Source organism: Dermacentor andersoni, chromosome 7 (assembly GCF_023375885.2).
Source record: "Dermacentor andersoni chromosome 7, qqDerAnde1_hic_scaffold, whole genome shotgun sequence".
In the NCBI taxonomy this organism is placed as follows: Eukaryota; Metazoa; Arthropoda; class Arachnida; order Ixodida; family Ixodidae; genus Dermacentor; species Dermacentor andersoni.
In genome coordinates this window covers 38,414,141-38,434,500 of record NC_092820.1, presented here as the reverse complement: position 1 = coordinate 38,434,500, position 20,360 = coordinate 38,414,141, and positions in this window count along the sequence as shown.

Below are 20,360 nucleotides of genomic sequence, written 5' to 3'. Positions count from 1 at the left end.
CGTTTATCTGTTTCCCGCAGTAGTCACAAGTGCCTCAAACAAAACTCATGAAAAAAAAAAATTGGGTGTACATCAGGAGGTAGGGCGCTTGATTAGCATGCGAGAGGCACAGGGATTGATACCAAGACCTTCCACTGGAGCGCTATTTTTTTTTTCAGCACGGGAAAAAGGAATCACTGTGGAGTTGAATGCCTCCAAACTCGGTAGTGGGTTCTGAGGGACAGCGGGCAGTTCAGGAATTATTTTGGCCACGTACGGTTCTTGCCTTCCACTTCGACTCCCACCGAATGGCGTGGGTTAGAGCGTCCTAATTACCTCAACCTTAATTACGGTGGCTTAATTCGCCTTATAGAACACCGAAGGTCGTGGGTTCCACTCCCAACAAAGATCGTGGCTGCGAGTGCTTTTTTATAACTAGACTTCAATTAACTACGCTTTCAATAACATAAACGTCGTAGGTTCGAGTTCCACCAAAAGGTCAAAGATTCGTTGCATTTTTGGAATATGGGGTAATGACGGCAATACCGGATTGTCCGCCTCAAGAGCCACGTAATGATACCGCCTTAAAAAAACGCGGTGCAACCCATCCTGCGGTGACTGTCGATGGTAATGCGTTTATATCGAATTACTTTAGTGACAAAACAAATTGCCATCATCTGGATGCGTTATGTATCAGGCAGGTACTTCAGGGGAACTAACTCCATCGCATTTCCTTATGAGATAGTTGGCATCTAGCACAAAGGACGCCACTGTCGAACCAGCGCGAGGCATCGCAGCAGGAGTGCACAAAACAAACAAAGTAACAAGCGTTCACACATGCATGCATAACAGCTGTAACGTACATGAAGCACTAATGAATGCTAACGCAATAAAAGAACACGGCACAGTTGTTAATTTGCCGAACCACCAAACCATACTGCGTTTGGAACGTTGGCGTTCGCTTGGCCTGTGTGTCGCTGGCGGGGCTTGGGAGAACCAGCGAGCCAAATCGTTTTGTTTTTGCGTGTTTTTTTCTCAACGGAGACGTTTGTCATTTGAGCGGCACCAAACCCTTAACACCTTTTCCCACCCCAAGTCTCTCCTGCCCATATTAATGCCACGCACGTTGTTCTGCCGAGATTAGACTCCGCAGTCGGAATCAAATTGACACCGTGTCGTACAGCCTCCACTATTATCAACTACCTCCAAGGCTAGTTCGCCCTGCGGCTATTTGTGCGCTCCATGCAGAGACGCCAAGCACAGCTGCAGGTAATCACGGTTTCACCGGTAGTGGGTTCACAATATACACCGCAAGGTGTTTGAACCCGCCACCTCCCATATTCGAAGGAAGAAGCATTCATCGCATCTTGTCACGAAGCTGGTTATCACATCATAGTCCCTGTTGGTATATGTGCCTGCCGTAGGCGTCATTGCGTCGAAGAGTGCGGCAACGCGAATGCACTAGTAGATATGATCTGTGAGCTTTCCTTGAGAAGATGTACAGCTGCGCCTGTACAGTGATTGGAGACGTAGGAGGGCCGTACACAAAGTGTGCCTGCTTCAATGCGATTATAATTTTATTTTGATTAGCATTTTTAGGGCACTTCAAGCACTTCCCACGGGATGTCTGTGTGTATGGCTCAGTGCTTTTATGTGTGTGTCTCTACTTTGTTTCCGCCAACTCGGATTACTGGATGGTCTATGGTCTAGTGGTTTACAGCTTCCCGCCGCTGTGTGATATCAGGAAACCAGATTCGAAGGCAATCCTCGGGCCAACTTGGACCACGGCAATCTTACATTGGATATTTGTCGTACTTCTTCCAACTTATGCTACTGAGCGTGTGCTGCAACTTACGCGCCGCTGTTCAATGAACCTCGTTCATACCAACTTGGATTACTTGGTACGTAAAACTAGGCTCCTGCCACATTCCATGACCCTCTTGGATTTCACTTTGGGCCGATGGCTATGTGCAAATGTGTGTGTACCGCGCTGTTAATTTGGCCATTGAATCCTAGCGCACATTCCCGAGCCGCATAGTCTACGTTTATGTTACGTTTCACTCCCTTTGTCTTAAGCAGAAACTTTTGTGCTCCCCCGTCGCGTCACAAAGTTGATGAGCTCAACGCACTTCAATTCAGCGCTACTGTTTGCGTCTTGGAATCCGGGCCGAGCCGTTGTCCGTTTCCGCGATATGAAAGTCGGACAGCCAGAGTGCTTGTGCCTGGGTGCAGCTTCTTTTTTCAGCCGTTCGAACTCATTTAAGCGTTCAACCGCTGCACCCGTTTTGTGCCAAACATTGTTAAGAAAGGAAAAGTAAGAATGCGTGCATTTCCAGGTCGAAACTGAAATTACGGAGGCCGCTCAGGAGACTTGATAAGAAAAAAATCATGCTCGAATGATTCGTATTGCGAAAATTTAATTTCAGGTTTGTCCTCTGAAATTAAAAATTAAGTGGGCATAGACAAAACAAGTCACTACGCGGAATCAATTCCTAGTTTCATTACAGCATCACTGGAAATGTTTGGAGGACTAGTTCTCCTAAATCCTTGTACTGGGACCTTCGAAATTAACGCGGAACAAGTAACTGGTTTTGAATAAATATCCACCTAATTTAACGACCAGTTCAAATCTATTTTACTAATGATTATAATGCCATCCTTACTTTTATGTCTCCTTGCCACGTATGCCAGACCTCATAATCTCAGAACAAGGTACCTTCAACAGGCGTTTAAAACTGAACGTAAAGAAGTCACCGGGGCCAGACAACAACCAAAATTCGTTTCTTCGAAAATATTTTGAGTGGCTGTCCAATCATTAGCTTGTTTTATGTAATAAATCATTATACCCTGGTGAACTATCAAATGACAGCGTAAAAGCCAGAATGAAACCGTTAAATAAAAGTCGAAGGAGAAACAACATTAACAACTATCGCCCGATTTTATTGCTATCCACAGCTTCCCAATTACTCGAACACTCTATACATAATCAAATGTTAAATTTTCTTGCTAACCATATTTTTTTAACCAAGCATCAACACGGTTCTGTTGAAGGATTATCGACGTGTACTCAGCTGATACAAAAAATCATCCATTTTGCAAGAACAATTAACGATGCTACACAAGTTGATCCTATGTTCATGTACTTTCCAAAAGCACCTGACAATGTTCCTCACAAAACTCTTTTCTATAGGGTACATAATGGTTTCAAAAATATTCAGCTAACTGCATGGACCGCTGCAGGCCTGACCTACAGCAAACAGTTTGTTTCGATGATTAACAGCCTACCTGCATCAGTAACGATTTGTTCTGGAGTACTGCACTGCTTTGATAGCGCCAATCTTCATCCTACTAATCAATGATATTGTACGAGGTATCGCTGCCCATGTTAAAGTTTTTTGCCCACGTTTGTTTTTCGAAAGCCGAAATTATTGCGAAATCGAATCAAATTTCGCTCAAAAGAGCCCTTCAGAAATTTGCTTCTAGGTGCTGAGAATCGCAGATGGTTATAAACGTTGAAAGAACGGTTTTCATGAGGATAAAACATAAAAGAAACGTTTAGACTTTGATTACAGTGTTACTAACAATTTCCTCTCTGAAGTTAGTAACTGTAAAAAATTAGTGCTTTGGATTTCAATTGATCTCAACTAGAATACTCATACATTCTGTCACTGAAAATGTGGACGTAAACTCCATTTCCTCAGGCAAGCATTTAGGCTTTCCTGTCATTCTGTGCACCCCTTGGCTCACAATTTCGTTTTGGGGGTCATTTTAGATTAGGCTGCAATGATATGGGACCCTTGGTGGCGAACGCGATGTGAACAAGTTTCTCGTGGAACGTATGCTACCGGGCGACTTCCATTTGGCGCTGGTGTCCGAACCTTTTACGCGCAAGAATAAAATCCTAAATTTGCCTCGCTCCATTGTTCCTTCTCATGCGTCGGAGGACACGCGAATCTTCTTGCTGGCACGGGTCCCAGACTTCGACCTCTTTCCCGTACACGTGTACGAGCTCATTGCCGCACTCAGCTGCGAGCGCTGCGGAAGGGCGTTCGTGTTCGTTGCAGCTCATGCTCCACCACATCGTCCGCTGGATCCATTTTTGCACGAACTGAGTCAAGTTTTCTCTCGCCACCTAACCCAAACCTTCGTTTTAGGTGGCGTCTTTAATGCGAAACATGCACATTGGGGTCCCAACGTCAGCGATACCGTGGGGCCCAAGTAATGCAGTTTGCACGCGTGAAACAATTCCAAATCTGAAAGAAATCCGACTCTCTCCCGACATTCCAGACGCCTTATGGCCGATCGTGGATTGATGTGTCTCTTGAGTCACTTCACCCTCACACAGCGGGGATATCGTTGGTCGGCCTCCGAGGAGGAGACGCTGTCGGACCATAGGCACATGGAATTCAACTTTTCGCTGCAAGGAATGCGCTGTTACATCGTCTGACGTATTTCGCGCGTGGCCAGATGCTAGAGGGTCTTCGGAGAAATCGCTGGTTCCCCGCCATCTCCCACTGTCACTTTCCATCGGCTGCCCTGCTTGATTTGGTTTAAGTGGGATTTTACTCTTTCTATAACGGCCTATGCAGGAGCCACCTTGGAAGGTTTCGTCCACGAGGCGAGGGGGCGACGTCGTTGTGGTCGCCTCAATTGCGACACGAACGTGTCAGGGTGCGCGCGATGAGACGCCGCTTCTAACGAGCGCATGATCCCGCCATGCGCAAGATCTTTCGTGTACAGTATGCCGCCGCTTCCGCGGCTTACAAGAACAACATCAGGCAAGCGAAAGCTGCTGCTGATCGGGCGATGTCATGACATGACGACACGCAATCTCTTTGGCGATCCTTTCATGGTGGTCTTCGAGAAATTAGATCCCGTTTTCAATCTTCCTCCGTGACAGGTTCCCTACGGCACTTCTACCTCATCCGTCTTAGAATCAGCGGCCCATTTATTAAGTGCACATGTCGCCGAGGATGACTCTAGAGCATACAGCGAATACCACCGTCGCATTCGTGCTGTAGTGCGCTGTCCCTATCTTTAGGTGCGGGATGACTACCCATTTATCACGGCGAAGATCGAGTGCGCGGTGTACTGTGGGAATCCGCAGTCGGTGCCAGCGTTGGACGGGCTCACCGCCATGTTCGTGCGGAGTTTATGATGATGAAGGCTCAGTTAATGGCACAATACTGCTTGCATCCTATTTCTTTTTTGTCATCTTTACTGCCGCGTTAGGTTGGGCCAGTTTCCCTCCGTCAGGAAGGTCGGTGGAATAATTTTTATTCGTATACCCGGCCATCCTCCTCACCAACCTTCCACCTACAGCCACTTAGTCAGGAATTCTCTTTTCGCACAGAGATTGGTACGCGAAGGACGAGTTATCAAGACAAGCCACTATTGAAATCTGATATTTACAACAACGTTTTCAGCGCTGACCGGTAAGATTCACAGCGCGAGCCCAGTTCGTTCTTCCTCTTCTTTTCCCGACTTATGGCGCCCACGCGCCTCGTTCAAACAATCAAATGCCATACGCGTGTAGTTTAATTCCCCGGCGGCAGAAGCGACCTCCCGGAGCGTCTAAATGACATCACTGGGAGGGTGATACTCCTTCGATCGTGTAACGTGCACGATATCACTGGACTGGGAAGTAGATGGGGCGTCAGGTTCAAACTCGTAGGTGATGGGAGGCACGGCATGAAGCATTCGGTATGGGATTTTGTGACGAGACAGCAGTTTTCCTGACAGGCCGACCTGACGCGACGGAGACCATAGAAGCACCATCGAACCTGGCGGGAAGTCAACGTCTCGGTGTCGCCGGTCGTACAAACTCTTTTCACTCTCTTGGGATTTCATAAGGCGGTCACGCGCAATTTCACTTGCGTGGGCACCGTGGGCGGGGGCGTCAAGTGCATATTCACTCGTCGGTGACGCGTGAACAGGGAGGGTTGTGTCGAGGGTCTCTGCTGGTTCTCGTCTGAACAGAAGGAAACATGGGGAATCACCGGCTGTGTCGTGACGCGAGGAATTATAAACAAATGGGACAAATGGCAGATCAAGGTCCCAGTTAGTGTTGTCTGAAGAGACCTATTTCGTGAGCATGTCTGTGAGAGTGGCATTCAGACGCTCCGTGGGGCCATTTGTTTACGGATGGTAGGGCGTAGATAGCTCCTGCTTCCTGGTTCAGGACTGCGGGATGTCCGCGATAACTTTTGATAGGAAAGTCCGGCAACGGTCAGGGAGAAATTGTCGCGGAGCTCAATGTAATAAAATTACGTCGCGTAGAAGAAAATCGGCGACGTCTGTGGCGCAGCTTATAGCAGCAAGTGCTCGGGTGATAGCGTAGCGCGTGGCGTAATCCGCGGCCACAGCGATCCAACTCTTCCCAGAGGTAGAAAGATAAAAAGCGCCAAGTAAGTCCAAACCAACCCGAAAAATGGATCCCCGCGAATGTCCAGTGGTTGAAGCTACCCAGCAGGGAGCGTCGATTGTGTCCTGCGTCGCTGGCATTTCTCACACGCAGCTACGTGTCTTCGGAGCGAGCCAGCACTGGCCAAAAGAAGCGTCGGGGGATCCGGTAGTAGGTACGTGACACACCCAGGTCACAGGCAGTTCGCAGGTCGTGAAGTTCGTGGTGAACAGCACAGCAAAGGTATTTAGGGATCACTAGGAATAATGCAGGGCCGTTGAGGTGAACGTTCTGACGGCAGAGTACGCCATCTTGAAGTTTGAATATGCGAAGGGAACTTTCGGCAAGTGTCGATTCCAGGCGGTCAGTGATGATACGCAAGGACGTGTCACGGCGCTGCTCGTCGGCGGCATGAAAGAGTGGAAAAACAGAGAGAACGCAGGTATGGGGGTCAGTATCAGACGTAGAGGTCGCGTGTTCAACTGGGTAGCGAGAGAGGCAATCGGCGTCCTCTTGTTGGCCTCCCGACTTGTAAGTCACTGTGTAGGGATATTGTTGTAGTCGGAGGGCCTAACGACCGAGCCGGCCAGTAGGATGCTTGAGCGACAAAGGCCAACAGAGCGCATGATGGTCCGTGATTACTGAGAAGGGCTTGCCATACAAATATGGGCAGAACCTTGAAACAACCCCGACTAGAGCAAGACATTCGCGCTCGGTAATCCATACTTGCCCTCTGCAGTTGTCAGGAGCCGACTAGCGTAGGCTATAACGCACTCTCGTCCGTGGTGGCGTTACGATAAGACGGCGCCGATCCCATTACCACTGGCATCGGGTCGGACCTCAGTAGGTGCAGACGGGTCAAAATAGGGAAGACCACTGAATTGGTGAGAATCGTGATAAGGCATAAAAATGTGGCAGCCTGAGGGAAACCACACGCAAAAGGCACGTCTTTCTTCAGAAGCTCATTGAGTGGTCGAGCGATTGCTGCGAAAACATTCATGAACATTCTGAAATAAGAGCAGGGCCCCACAAAAGTCCGGATGTCTTTGAGAGACTGAGGTACAGGAAAAGTCGTTGCTGCCTGAACATTCTCCAGGTGAGGTTGTACTCCGGAAGCATCGACGAGATGACCTAGCACTGTAATCTTTCGGCGCCTGAAATGGCACATCGATTACTTTAACAGGGACCCATCCTTGTGGCAGATGTCAAGGATAGCTGCGGTGAGCTAAAGGTGCGTCTCAGATGTAGGAGAAATTACAAAGACGTCGTCGAGGTAACACAGGCAACTTGACCATCTGATACTTCGAAGCAGAGAGTCTATCATCCATTCGAACGTGGCGGGGGCATTATATAAACCGAGCGGCATAACCTTGACTTGGTAGAGGCCATCGAGGGACGACAGCGTTCGTTTGATGGTTTTCTCATCGATGAAAATCTGCAAATAAGCATATCGAAGGTCGATGGAAGAAATGTATTTGGCACCGTGAAGACAATCAAGACCGTCGTCGATTCGTAGTGAAGGGCAAACGTCCTTTTTAGTGATTCGGTATAGGTGGGAGCGATCTACTTAGAAGCGCCACGTGCCATCTTCTTTTTTTTTTTTTTTTTTTGACGAGCAGGAGAGGCGACTCCCACGGACTCGACGAGGGCTCAAGAATGCCTCTGTCGAGCATCTTGTTTTCTTCTTGCTGAATAACTGGCCGCTCTGCCGTGGACACGCGATACAGAGCGCCAGTGAATGGAACAGCCTCACCAGTGCTTATCCGAGGCTTAGCCAGGGACGTCTGACCAAGTGGTCGATTGTCAGTGTCAATTATGTCGCGGTGTGAAAGCAAAAGGCGATATAGGGCAGCTGCTTGCTCAGGTGCCAGGTCCGGTGCGACCACGGGACGTAATGGGCCGTCGAGGTTTAAGACATCCTGCGGATAATCAGGAGGATCTGGAGGCGCATCTGCTGCAAAAACATTGACGTCGTCGTTTGTCACTGACCGGAGCGGGGCCACCGCTATGCCTTCAGGTAACACTTACTTCGTCAAGCCAAAATTGATAACGGGGAGACACATCCGATATACGGCAACGGTTACGACTCAAAGTGGCAGAGAGGTGTCGTGCGCCAGGAGGGCATCACAAAGAGGTGCGAACACATAGTCGCCATCATGCACGGTCAATTCGACGAAGGTTAGGGCTTTTGGTGGTAAGCGAAGAAACTCTGTAGTGCAGAGGGTGTTCGGTTGTTCGGGGCGAACGCCTGAAAGAAGAGGAAGCTCGACCACAGCGTATTGGTGGAGCAGTTGATGAGGTCGGTATGCGTCGTCAGAAAGTCAAGCCCGTAGGCTAGGTCATGAGGGAAACTGGTCAACACGGTAAACAGGACAGGAACTGGGCGGCCAGCAATTCCTATGGGACCAGTGCACATACCCCTGTCGGCAACAGTGGTGCCATTGGCGACGCGTACGGCTCGAGTGATGCAAGGCCTAAGAACTTTTTTGAAGCGACGACGCAAGTTAGCGCTCATTAGGGACACTCTGGCTAAAGTATCAAATAATGCCATCAATTGAACGCCATCTACGTCTACTTCAATTCCAGGAGGTATAACGTAAATCAATTCCAATATGATTTTATTCCAATCACCTGATGTCAAATTTGCGTAACTGTCGGCGCAAGCATCGGGCAGTAACCCGCATCGTTGTCTGAACAAACCCATCAAATGCTCCCCTCGTTCATAGGAGGTCACTTTGTTTGCTTGAAAAACGATTATTCTTTCCTGCACTGAGCAGCTTGTCTAAACGAATTGGCTCACAAGAGGTGTGGAGCATGCTCATGTGGAGAGGGATTCGATTGGGCCGAGCCACTGCACTGAATATCGATAACTGGATGTAAATGGTGGTGCCGGCGTCTGCGATTGGTCCGCTTTCTCTTAGCTTGCGGTGGATCGTCGACAATCGCGGCGGCCCTCAACGGAAGCCTAATGACGTTAAAACGCATCCTCACCAAAGAAGAGTTGATAGAACGAAGTCGTAAACGTGCTGAAAGTTCTCGAAAACGCTACAGGGCCACGAAAAAGTTCTATTACCCGCAAATAAACCCATGCTCTCCGGCAGGGGTGAGCAACCAGTACCGGACCGATCGGCGGCACCATTTCTTGTTATTTCAGAACGGGGCAGCCTGCCCCTATTCAGAAGAAAATTCAGTTTTGTTCGGCATATAAACGCATCTTAAAAACGTACGCGTCACTCTGACGCGATAAGTTTTTACGGTTCTGTGACGTCACGTAAAGGGCACGTGAAGAGGGTTCAGCCCTAAAACTTTTGACACACAGATGAAGGCTAATGGGAAAAAGGCTTCGAAAAAGAAATAACTATTTTTGTTTTGTTCCGTCGAATTATTCATAATCAGTTTGTACGTGTCATATTGTATGGGAAGCTATCGCGGTTTCCGTGACGTTGCGTGAGAGACAGGGAAGTGGGGGTGGTCCAAAAAAGTTTTTGACCAATCGTGGTGTCGGCTGATTGCAGAATTCGAATAGAAAAGTTTTGAATAGCTTTACGTTATAGTGCCGTAGGTTGATGTTGGTGGGGAGCGTGAAGAGGTGGTGGTCGTAACAACTTTATTGAGACTCTGCTCAGTTATGATCTGGCAGGCTCGAGTCCTACAATGGCCCCTCACGAGGAGCGACCCTTTCGGCCCAGGCAACGAGGACTTTTTGTACTTTTTCATCCGGCGTTCTGAGCAGCTCTTCCCACGTCTGTTGTGAGGGAGCTGGCAGGAGCGACCTGCCCAACAGAGTATTTACCCAACAGAGTATTTCAACAGGATGAACGTGATGCAGCACTACCTCGAGAAGCTGCATGGCCAAGTTTTCCGTGCGCCGGTTTGGCGAGGAAAAGCGGCGAGATTGAGGTGGCGTAGAGCGACCGCGTTAAGCCGACGGGGATCGTATGGAGGAGCGGCTGTCATGGGCAGCGGAAGTAGAGTACAGACGCCAAGGTGAATAACGGCGAGCCACGGCCTATGATTGAGGAGCAGGGTATGAGTTCCAGCACGGCGGAATCCAGGTGGTGCGTCAGTGGCGGGATACATGAGCAAGGCGGTGGCAGCCGAAGCAGATCGGTTACTCGTCTGGGGTACGCCATTCACCAGGATTGCGTGATCTGGGAGCGAAATACTGTTCTTTACAGGTTGTGGACATAGGAATTGGTGCCGAATCAGGTCTGGAGAAAGAGAAGGCGGTAGGGATGCCAAGGTTTGCGATTTCATGCCCCGCTATTCCTTGAATAAGGGAAACCTCAACCTCACAGCAAACGATACGTGTGACGTTCTCTTGACATGGTCGTGTGCCGGTACGAACGCCGCAGGAGCACATGCCAGGGGTGTTTGGGAGTCAGAAAAACTATGGGACAACGAGGCGGCTTTTGGATACCTCGAAGCGGCGGCATTCTTTGACCATGGCGTCGACGGTAGAAACGCCGTCATACACGAGCAAATTGAAGGCGTCGTCCACGATGCCTTTCAGGAGATGGCCCATGTTGTCAACCTCGGTCATGAGCTCGTCGAATTTCCGGCAGAGCGCGAGCACTTCATGTTTGTAGCAGACATACAATTCGGTCCACGGCTGGATATGGTTGGCAAGCTCTTTTTGTGCAGCTTGTTGGCGACCTGGCGGGTTGCCAAATAGGTCGCTAAGCCACTCTTTAAAAACGTCCCAGCTGGAGAGCTCGACCTCATGGGTGTCAAACCAGACACGCGGTGACCCGTCCGAATAAAAGATTACATTGGCAAGCATGATGGTAGGGTTCAAGTTGTGGCTTTGGCTAATATGCTGACACATGCTGAGCCAGTCGTCGACGTCAACGCCATTTTGGGCGGAAGATTGTCCCAGGATCACCGAGAGACTCGGAGCCATTACGTACGTTGTGGTTACTAGGAATTGTAGACTAGGAACAGTAACGTGCACCTGCGGCGGAACGTACGTTCCCCCACAGGTGTAGCTAGCGACGAGGTGGTTCCATCGGAAGCCATGGCTGAGAAGACGACGGTGCGGCCGCTTCGGAGCTCCGTGGCGAGGATGGGGAACGTTCAACCTCCACCAATATGTTACGCGAATGACGAGTCAGTAAGAAGAGCAACTATTTAAAGGTTAAATTTACAACAGCGGTTGCAGCGGTGAACGGTGAGAATCACAGCGCCGAACCAAGTTCGTTCGTCCTCCTCTTTTCTCGAGCGATGGCACGCACGCGCCTCGTTCAAACAATCAAATACCACACGCGTGTAGCAATATTAGAACGCCTAGTAAATTCTCGCCTTTAATATTTTTTCATTCACACCAGCTCCTTCACGCCCATCAATTCAGCTTCACGCATTTGCGGAGTGCCCCTCTGGCCCTGTCTGAACTTAAACGATGCCTCAGTGGGCTGAAAACAGCAAAAACGCCGACGGTCTTAATTTCGCTCGACTTCACCAGCGCGTTCCACAGCGTGTGGAATGATTCGGGCCACATTTTTATGCGTCAGCACCGGTCCCCTGCGAATTTGTACCATCCCCTCCAGTCATTCCTGACGGGCCGCCGCCTCGTGTTTCGTGCAAATGCGGGAGACGCGTCGGCGCGTCCGTTCACTGGAAGTCCGCAGGGATCGGCGATTAGCCCCTCGTTGTGGAATTTCGTCGTTTACTCCCGGTTAGACCTAACACTTCCACAAGGGGTTCACATCCAGGCGTACGCAGATGACACCATCATACTTGTTTCCGGTTCCTCGCGCTTGCAATTACACGCTCTGGCAGAATCTGTACTCACCTTGGTTTGCAATTGGGCCCGGCAAAAGAAGGTCAAAATTAGTCATCGAAAGTCTTATTTCGTCTTCTTCAACAATAACCGCGAAATAACTCATTATGGCCACGACATATTTTATCCGAACTCCATCGCGCGTCCCAATGACCAATGGTCGCGTTACCCTCGTGCTGCATGTCGCTTTTCGTTCGAGCACTTCAATCCCGGCCAGAATGCCATTATTTCGTCCTCGCCTGCCTACCATCTGTACACCGACGGCACCTTCACGGGTGTCGCCGCTGGTGCAGCTTATGTGGGATTCAACCCGCGCTGCCGGCTCCTCGCAGTGCGGAAATATATGATGAAAAACTCACACAACACCGTAAAGTGCTGAGACTTGTGCTTTTGCAGAACCTCTGGCATTCATTGCGAAATTCGGCGCTTTCGCACCTCTCTGTGACGCATACGCGCATTTGGCAATTCAAAGGAATCCTGCGTTCCCAAGAACTCGCAGGTCGCCGGGTCCACCTGTACCACGTCACTGGCCACCAGGGCGGGGTGGGAAATGAGCTGGCAGACGAGGCAGCATCGTCCGCGATGGCCACCGGCCTCATTCGCTCGTGTTTTGCTTCCGTGTGATCGGTCCGGATTCGATTATTTAAAACGTCTCAACATAACTGTCATTGCTACTAGCAGTGCGACGGCACAGGCACTAGTCTTTATAAATGGGTACGTAGTGTGTACGTGATTACGTGATTCCTCGCTGGTTTCCCCCGACTCGTCTTTTGACACATTTCTTCACTTGGCACGGACATTTTCATACTACCTACATCGCTTCCATCTTATCGCCTCTGATCGGTACGCGTGCGGGGCTCCTTGTGTGCATGAGAAACATTATTTGACCTCCTGCACGCATACCGCGCACGTTGCGTCGCAATTCCGAACCCTCTTGCGCCTCGAAAATTTTCGCCTGGTGTTTATCCTGCTTTTATTCAATAAAAACGATCCCGTGCCCTGCTTCTGCAACCGGTACACCTCATCGCTCTTTTTCTTCCTCTTCAGCTCCTGCTTCTTCCGTACTTCCCATGCGCACTAGCCCCGTCCTCCGTCTCACTCATGTTTCACTGTTTCATGTAACTATTGCATGACTGCTCTTTGCCATCCACACTGTTTAAGCCACCTATGGCGGGGCTTCCCCGCGTTGGATGGCTCTAACCGCATGCATCATTCTCATTATTCTTCGCTTCCCTTCAGCTCTGTTATCATTCTCCTTGTGTCACCCACCCTGTGTTAGAACTTCACAGAGCGCCAGCCTGATGGGCCTCATGGTCGCAATACTACGCACTACCCTGCATCGAGTCGGGCGGCAGGCGTCCGGGAGAGAAGAAGGAGACACCAGCGCATGTGAAATGATGCAATAAAACACGCAAGTTTTGCGGGACCCGGCGCGGGCGTCGGCGGGTAGCCCTCGGGGGCGAACTGTGTTCTGGTCTGGGCGCTTCCTGCAGACAATAATTTAACGGAGGCAGTTTTCAGAGAGATTTCTGATAATGCCTTTTCCACCCACTAAATTCTCTGTTTAACTTTTCGTTTCTCACATTTACAAGCTTACCTCCGCATTGTATTTCTATTGCATTATTTATTTATAAATTTATCTTGGGCTGCCTCTGCAGCCCCTTTTCATTTCTTTTTAATTGGCCTTTCTGCCTGCTATACTTGTCTAGTGGTGCGGGCTTACCTATATTATTTTAAATTATTTTTATTGTTTGGGGACATACAATAACAAGTAAAAGAGATGCTCGAAGACGGCGTTGTCGGACCTTTGACGAGCTCCTGGTCGTCCCCGGTTGTTCTTCCCAAAATAAAGGCGGAACACTACGCTACTGCGTCGACTACCGGAAGCAGAACAACGTAAGTAAAAAGGACGATCAAAGATTCGTTAGATAGACTATGGCGGGCCCAGTATTTTTCGTCACTAGATTTCAAAAGCGATATACTGGCGGATCCAGGTAGACGTAAGAGACCGCGAAAAAACTGCCTTTGTGACTGCCGAAGGCTTCTCTGAATTTCGAGTGCTCCCTTTCGGCTTGTGTTCAGCACCAGATACGCTCAAACGAATGATCGATACTGTCCACACTGGACTGAAGTGGCAGACATGTCTCGTGTATCTCGATGAAGTAGTAGTCTTTTCTGAAAGATTTCAGCAACGTCTTCTACGCCTGTGTAATGTGCTAGAAGGTATCCGATCGGCTGATCTCACGTTTAAATCAAATAAGTGCCACTTTGGATATGAAAAGCTCCAGTTTTTCGGATACGTCGTAAGTTCTGGAGGAGTCAGACCCGATTCTGACAAGCTTTCTGCGGTAGCCGCTTTTCCTCCTTCTACCGGCAAGAAGGCCGTTCGGCGTTTCCAGGTTTCCCATTTCATAAAATTTTTTCGCAGATAGCGGAACCCCTGATCGCCTTACAAGGAATGACACGCCATTTGCTGGACAAATGAGCAACAGGTGCCTTTCGCTGAATTACGACGCTGACATCGAAATACCTTATGACGCCAGTAACATCGGTCTTGGCGCAGTACTCTTCCAATGTCAAGAAGACAATGAAAGAGTAATAGCTTATGATAGCCGCTGGCTGTCCCGTGCCGAGGCGAAGTACTCTGCCAGAGAAAAAGTTTTTCTCGCGGTTGTGTCGGCGATCACAAAGTTTCGCCCTTATCTCTACGGCCGCCCTTACAAAGTGGTGACTGGCCACCATGCACTCTCAAAACAAAGAGAGTTCTAGGCACTCTCTTTGAGGGTGTCGCTGCTTGTCCCATATTTCACTCGCTTTTCGAGAGTAGGTCAACCCTCTTTGAGAGATAGTAGGTCAACTCCTCTTGACAGAGTTTTGTTACTCCCCCGCAAGGGAGCGCTAGCACTCTTCCGCAGAGTGCTAATACTCTTCCCACAGGGAGTGCTAGTACTCTTCTTCAGAGTGCTAATACTCTCGCCGCAGGGGTAATAGTACCCACCCACACCGAGTACTTCTACTCCCCCAAAACAGAGTGCTTGTACTCCTTCAGAACAGAGTGCTGGTACTCTTCCCAATACCCTCTTAGCCAAGTCCTGGCTAGAATCCACATCCACGCATGCAGACAGGAAATCAGATCAAATTACGGCCGCTGATATACCGTCTCTAGGCTGCTCCCCAGAGACAGCGGCCCAATTCCAAGCGGCCTTCAGAATAGGCGTGAGCAAAGTTATCCAGGATTTTTAAGTCATTTTCCCTGGCTATTTGCTGCCTACCATGAGGCATGACAGCTCAGAAGGAGGCCTATGCGTATGCGACCCGAACGCCCCTGGGAGAAAAAAAATGCGAGTTTACACTTAGTCCGCAGTTACCTTGGCAAATTTCACAATCAGGAGTAACGTAACCTAATTAGAACACAATTATCTAGTGAATCACATACTTATGAAGTACCGAACGCCCCTGGGAGAAAAAAAATGCGAGTTTACACTTAGTCCGCAGTTACCTTGGCAAATTTCACAATCAGGAGTCACGTAACGTAATTAGAACACAATTATCTAGTGAATAACATACGTATGAAGAATCACAATACTCTATACACGGCGTGAATTCGAACCCGCGTAAACTCGTATCGATACAATTCAAGGCACACATCCTAACCATTACACCACAGCGCCACCACGCTCAATCGTGTTCTATTAGAGCTTATATATATACCAAATGTATTTGAGGAATCGACTGCGGTGGGTGGAGTTTCTTTGCAGTGTGCTGTGGTGTTGAGTACTGCAAAACGTTTGCGTTTGCATCATTTCCATTCCTTGCCACGACTAGCGAAGGAAGACAACGTAGACGACAACGTGAGAGCTATTCACGGCTTGTCGTCACCGCAGGAAAATAAGAAAAGTGCCGTTCAGCTCAGGTTCGAGTGCTTCTCCAGTCCATGCATTATATGTCCTACGAAAATACGCTGATACAAAGTATCGCGCCAACCATCCACGTATGTGAATTTCATTCGCGCGTATACTGGTGAGAATTTCTGTTTATTTTTTCCGCCAGTTCCGTTCGTATATTGACACGTGTACTTATCTTTATCGGGCGGCCACGATTCGCAGCTTAACAACTGTAATCGCGCCGCGAGGGACGCGCCTGCATGTATCCGACGTTTCTGGAAAGTTATCGATGCTTCTACCCGGCTGTCTGTTGTCGCCGAACCTTGTGTTATCTGATTTCATCGCGTGACGCGAATGGTGTAGAACTTTGTGGAAGGCACGCGGGTCCCAACGATTAGTCTGGAACATTCGATGACTGCTGTATACAAGCTGACGCGCTGGACCCGCTGATGAGATTTACGACGATCGCCGACTGTGTTCGCCGCTCTCGTTGTGCTTTCAGTGTAGCCTGTTTTGTGGGCACAGGTTCGCCCAATAAAAGCTAGTTTTTGCCTTTCACAGTACTGCTACTGTGTTCTTTGACGTCACGACCACGTGACATCTGGTGGAGGTTCTTTTGGTCCATGTACCGGACGCCCCCGACAAGCCGTGATCCAAGCCCGGACCGTAAAGAGAGCACCAACGTAGTCACGGACCATCGAGTAAGCCGTCGTCTACAACAGCTGCCCCCGGAACACGGACTTCTACCTGAGAAGACCAAGAATATCGTGGCCAAGACAACCCCAATGGCTGCCCCAGCGACCCCCGTTGTCCTGCAACAACCTCGGGACCTACCGACCTTCCATGGAGCAGCAACTGAAGACCCGGAATCCTGGCTAGAAGCGTACGAGCGAATCGCGACTTTCAACAACTGGGACTGGAACCGCAACGACAAGTTGCGGCATGTATACTTCGCCCTAGAAGACGCCGCCAGAACGTGGTTCGAGAACAGGGAGTCGACATTGACAACATGGGACCTGTTCCGTACCGGCTTCCTGCGCACCTTTACAAGCGTCGTGCGCAAGGAAAGGGCCGACGCTATGCTGGACGCCCGAGTGCAGCTACCTAACGAGAACGTCGCCATATTCACGGAAGAAATGAACCGCCTGTTCCGCCACGCCGACCCGGATATGCCCGAAGAGAAGAAAGTCCGCCTTCTCATGCGTGGCGTGAAGGAAGAACGTTTCGGCGCAATGATACGAAGTCCACCGAAGACCGTAGAAGAGTTTCTTCACGAGGCCACCAGCATCGAGAAGACACTCGAAATGCGGAACCGGCAATTCAACCGCCGCACGAACTCTACCAACTACACAGGAATTCAGTCACTGTCCACCGACGACACGCGCGAGACTATCCGAGCGGTCGTGCGGGAGGAACTACAAAAGCTGTTCCCGTCACCGCAGCCTCAAGTGGCTTCGATTGCCGACGCCGTACGTGAGGAGCTCCAACAACAACTCGGAGTAGCCCCTGAATCGCCGCAGCCTCAGCCGCAGGCGATGACATACGCCGCTGTAGCCCACCGTCACGTTCCCCCTCCGCGCCCACGGCAGGACCCAGTGACGACACAGTTCCGTCGTCCACCACCAACCCCGCCGCCAGCACGCCAACCCGTCACCCCACGCGGCATTCCAAGGAAGACTGACGTTTGGCGCGCCCCTGACCATCGCCCGCTTTGCTATCACTGCGGAGAAGCCGGGCACATCTACCGCCGATGCCCATACCGGGAGATGGGACTCCGAGGGTTCGCCGTGAACGCGCCGCGACCACAGATTGGCGAACGACCTCGCGATATCGCCGACTACCTCGCCGCCACTCAGTTGAGCCCTCGACGACCGTCCCGTTCGCCGTCACCAGGCCGTTACCTGTCGCCGCAGCGCCGACCATACAATGGCCCAGCCCGGGGCCGGTCTGCGAGCCCATATCCGGAAAACTAAAAGCAGCAACCGATGGAGGTGCGGTTGCTGTTCGTCGAACTGACGAATATCCTCCGACGCCGACGGAAACGCCGAAGAGACCATCTCCACGACATAATAATGACACGCCGCCGTCCCGACGAAGTCACAAAGCCAAGACTACACCGACAAAAGACTACGTGACGACGCGACGTTCCAGCTTCAATTTAACGCGACGCAGCCGTGATCCGACGCCAAGACCTAACTGCAACGCCAGACAAAGAACCACCGACCTCGACGTGCTTCTCGACGGCCACGCAGTTACCGCCTTAGTGGACACAGGGGCCGATTACTCCGTAATGAGTGGACACATCGCCGCCCAGTTGAAGAAGGTTAAGACCGCATGGGAAGGCCCTCAAATTCGGACCGCTGGAGGACAGCTCATCACGCCGACTGGAATATGCACGGCAAGAATAACCATTCATAATCGGACTTACCCTGCCACCTTCGTTATCCTCCAACAGTGTTCACGAGACGTCATTCTCGGTATGGACTTCCTGAACCAACACGGCGCGATCATCGACCTGCAGTCGAAGTCTATAACGCTGTCGGAAGATAAAGCGACACCGCCGGAGAGCCCTCGTAGTCGCCACGCCTTGAGTGTGCTCGAAGATCAAGTGAGCATCCCGCCTCGCTCCAGCATTGTTATTTCGGTCGGCACAGAAACACCCGCTGACGTAGAAGGCGTCATCGAAGGCGACCAACGTCTATTGCTAGACCGTGAAATTTGCGTCGCAAGAGGGATCGCTCGACTGCATGGAGGGAAAACTGAAGTGTTGCTGACAAACTTCAGCCAGGAGTTCAAGCACATCAACAAGGGCACGACGATCGGGTACATTGAGGAAATTCTGGAAACCAGTAATGCGTTTGTCCTCTCGGATTCCGCCGCATCTGCCCCGCCGACCATGGTTCCCGAACCAAACTACGACATTAATCCAAGTCTCCCCATGGGCAAGCAGCAACAGCTCAGAAGTCTGCTCCGACGATACAAAGCCTGCTTTTCGACATCATCGAGGATTCGACAAACACCAGTCGCCAAGCATCGCATAATCACCGAGGAGTGCACTCGACCACTCCGCCAGAGCCCTTACCGAGTTTCGCCGCGAGAACGTGAAGCTATAAGAGAACAAGTCGACGAAATGCTGCGCGACGACATCATCCAGCCGTCGAAAAGCCCGTGGGCGTCCCCTGTTGTCCTGGTGAAGAAAAAGGACGGAACCCTACGTTTCTGCGTCGATTATCGTCGTCTGATCAAGATCACGAAGAAGGACGTATACCCCCTCCCACGGATAGACGACGCATTGGATCGGCTCTGCAACGCTAAATACTTCTCTTCGATGGACCTCAAGTCTGGCTATTGGCAAATAGAAGCCGACGAAAGAGATCGCGAAAAGACCGCCTTCATCACCCCGGACGGCCTCTACGAGTTCAAGGTTATGCCATTTCGACTGTGCTCGGCGCCCGCAACGTTCCAACGGGTGATGGACACGGTTTTAGCAGGATTGAAGTGGCAGACCTGTCTCGTTTACTTGGATGACGTCGTTGTCTTCGCCGGCAATTTCGACGATCACCTTAGGCGGCTTGCAACAGTACTAGAGGCCATCATGTCATCAGGACTTACTCTGAAGCCGGAAAAGTGCCACTTCGCTTACCAGGAGCTTCTATTTTTAGGCCACGTCATCAGCAAATCTGGAGTCCGCCCCGACCCGCAGAAGACAGCTGCCATCGCAAAGTTCCTGCAGCCCATCGACAAGAAGGCAGTGCGTAGATTCGTTGGCATGTGTGCCTATTACAGGCGCTTTGTCAAGGACTTTTCACGCATCGCGGAGCCGCTAACCCATCTAACCAAATCTGATGTTGAGTTCAAGTGGGAAACGCCGCAGGTCGACGCATTTCAAGAACTCAAACGACGCATGCAGTCGCCGCCCGTACTTGCGCACTTCGACGAGCACGCCGATACCGAAATTCACACTGACGCCAGTAGCCTAGGCCTCGGTGCCGTCCTAGTCAAGAGAAAAGATGGACATGAACACGTGATAGCTTACGCTAGCCGGTCGTTGTCAAAAGCGGAAGGCAATTATTCTACAACCGAAAAGGAATGCCTCGCCATCGCTTGGGCTACAGCGAAATTTCGCCCTTACCTATATGGTAGGCCATTCAAAGTGGTCAGCGACCATCACGCGTTGTGTTGGCTAGCTAACTTAAAGGACCCTTCAGGACGGCTGGCACGGTGGAGCCTCAGACTACAAGAATATGACATCACTGTAACATACAAGTCCGCACGAAAACACTCAGATGCCGATTGCCTATCACGCGCCCCCATT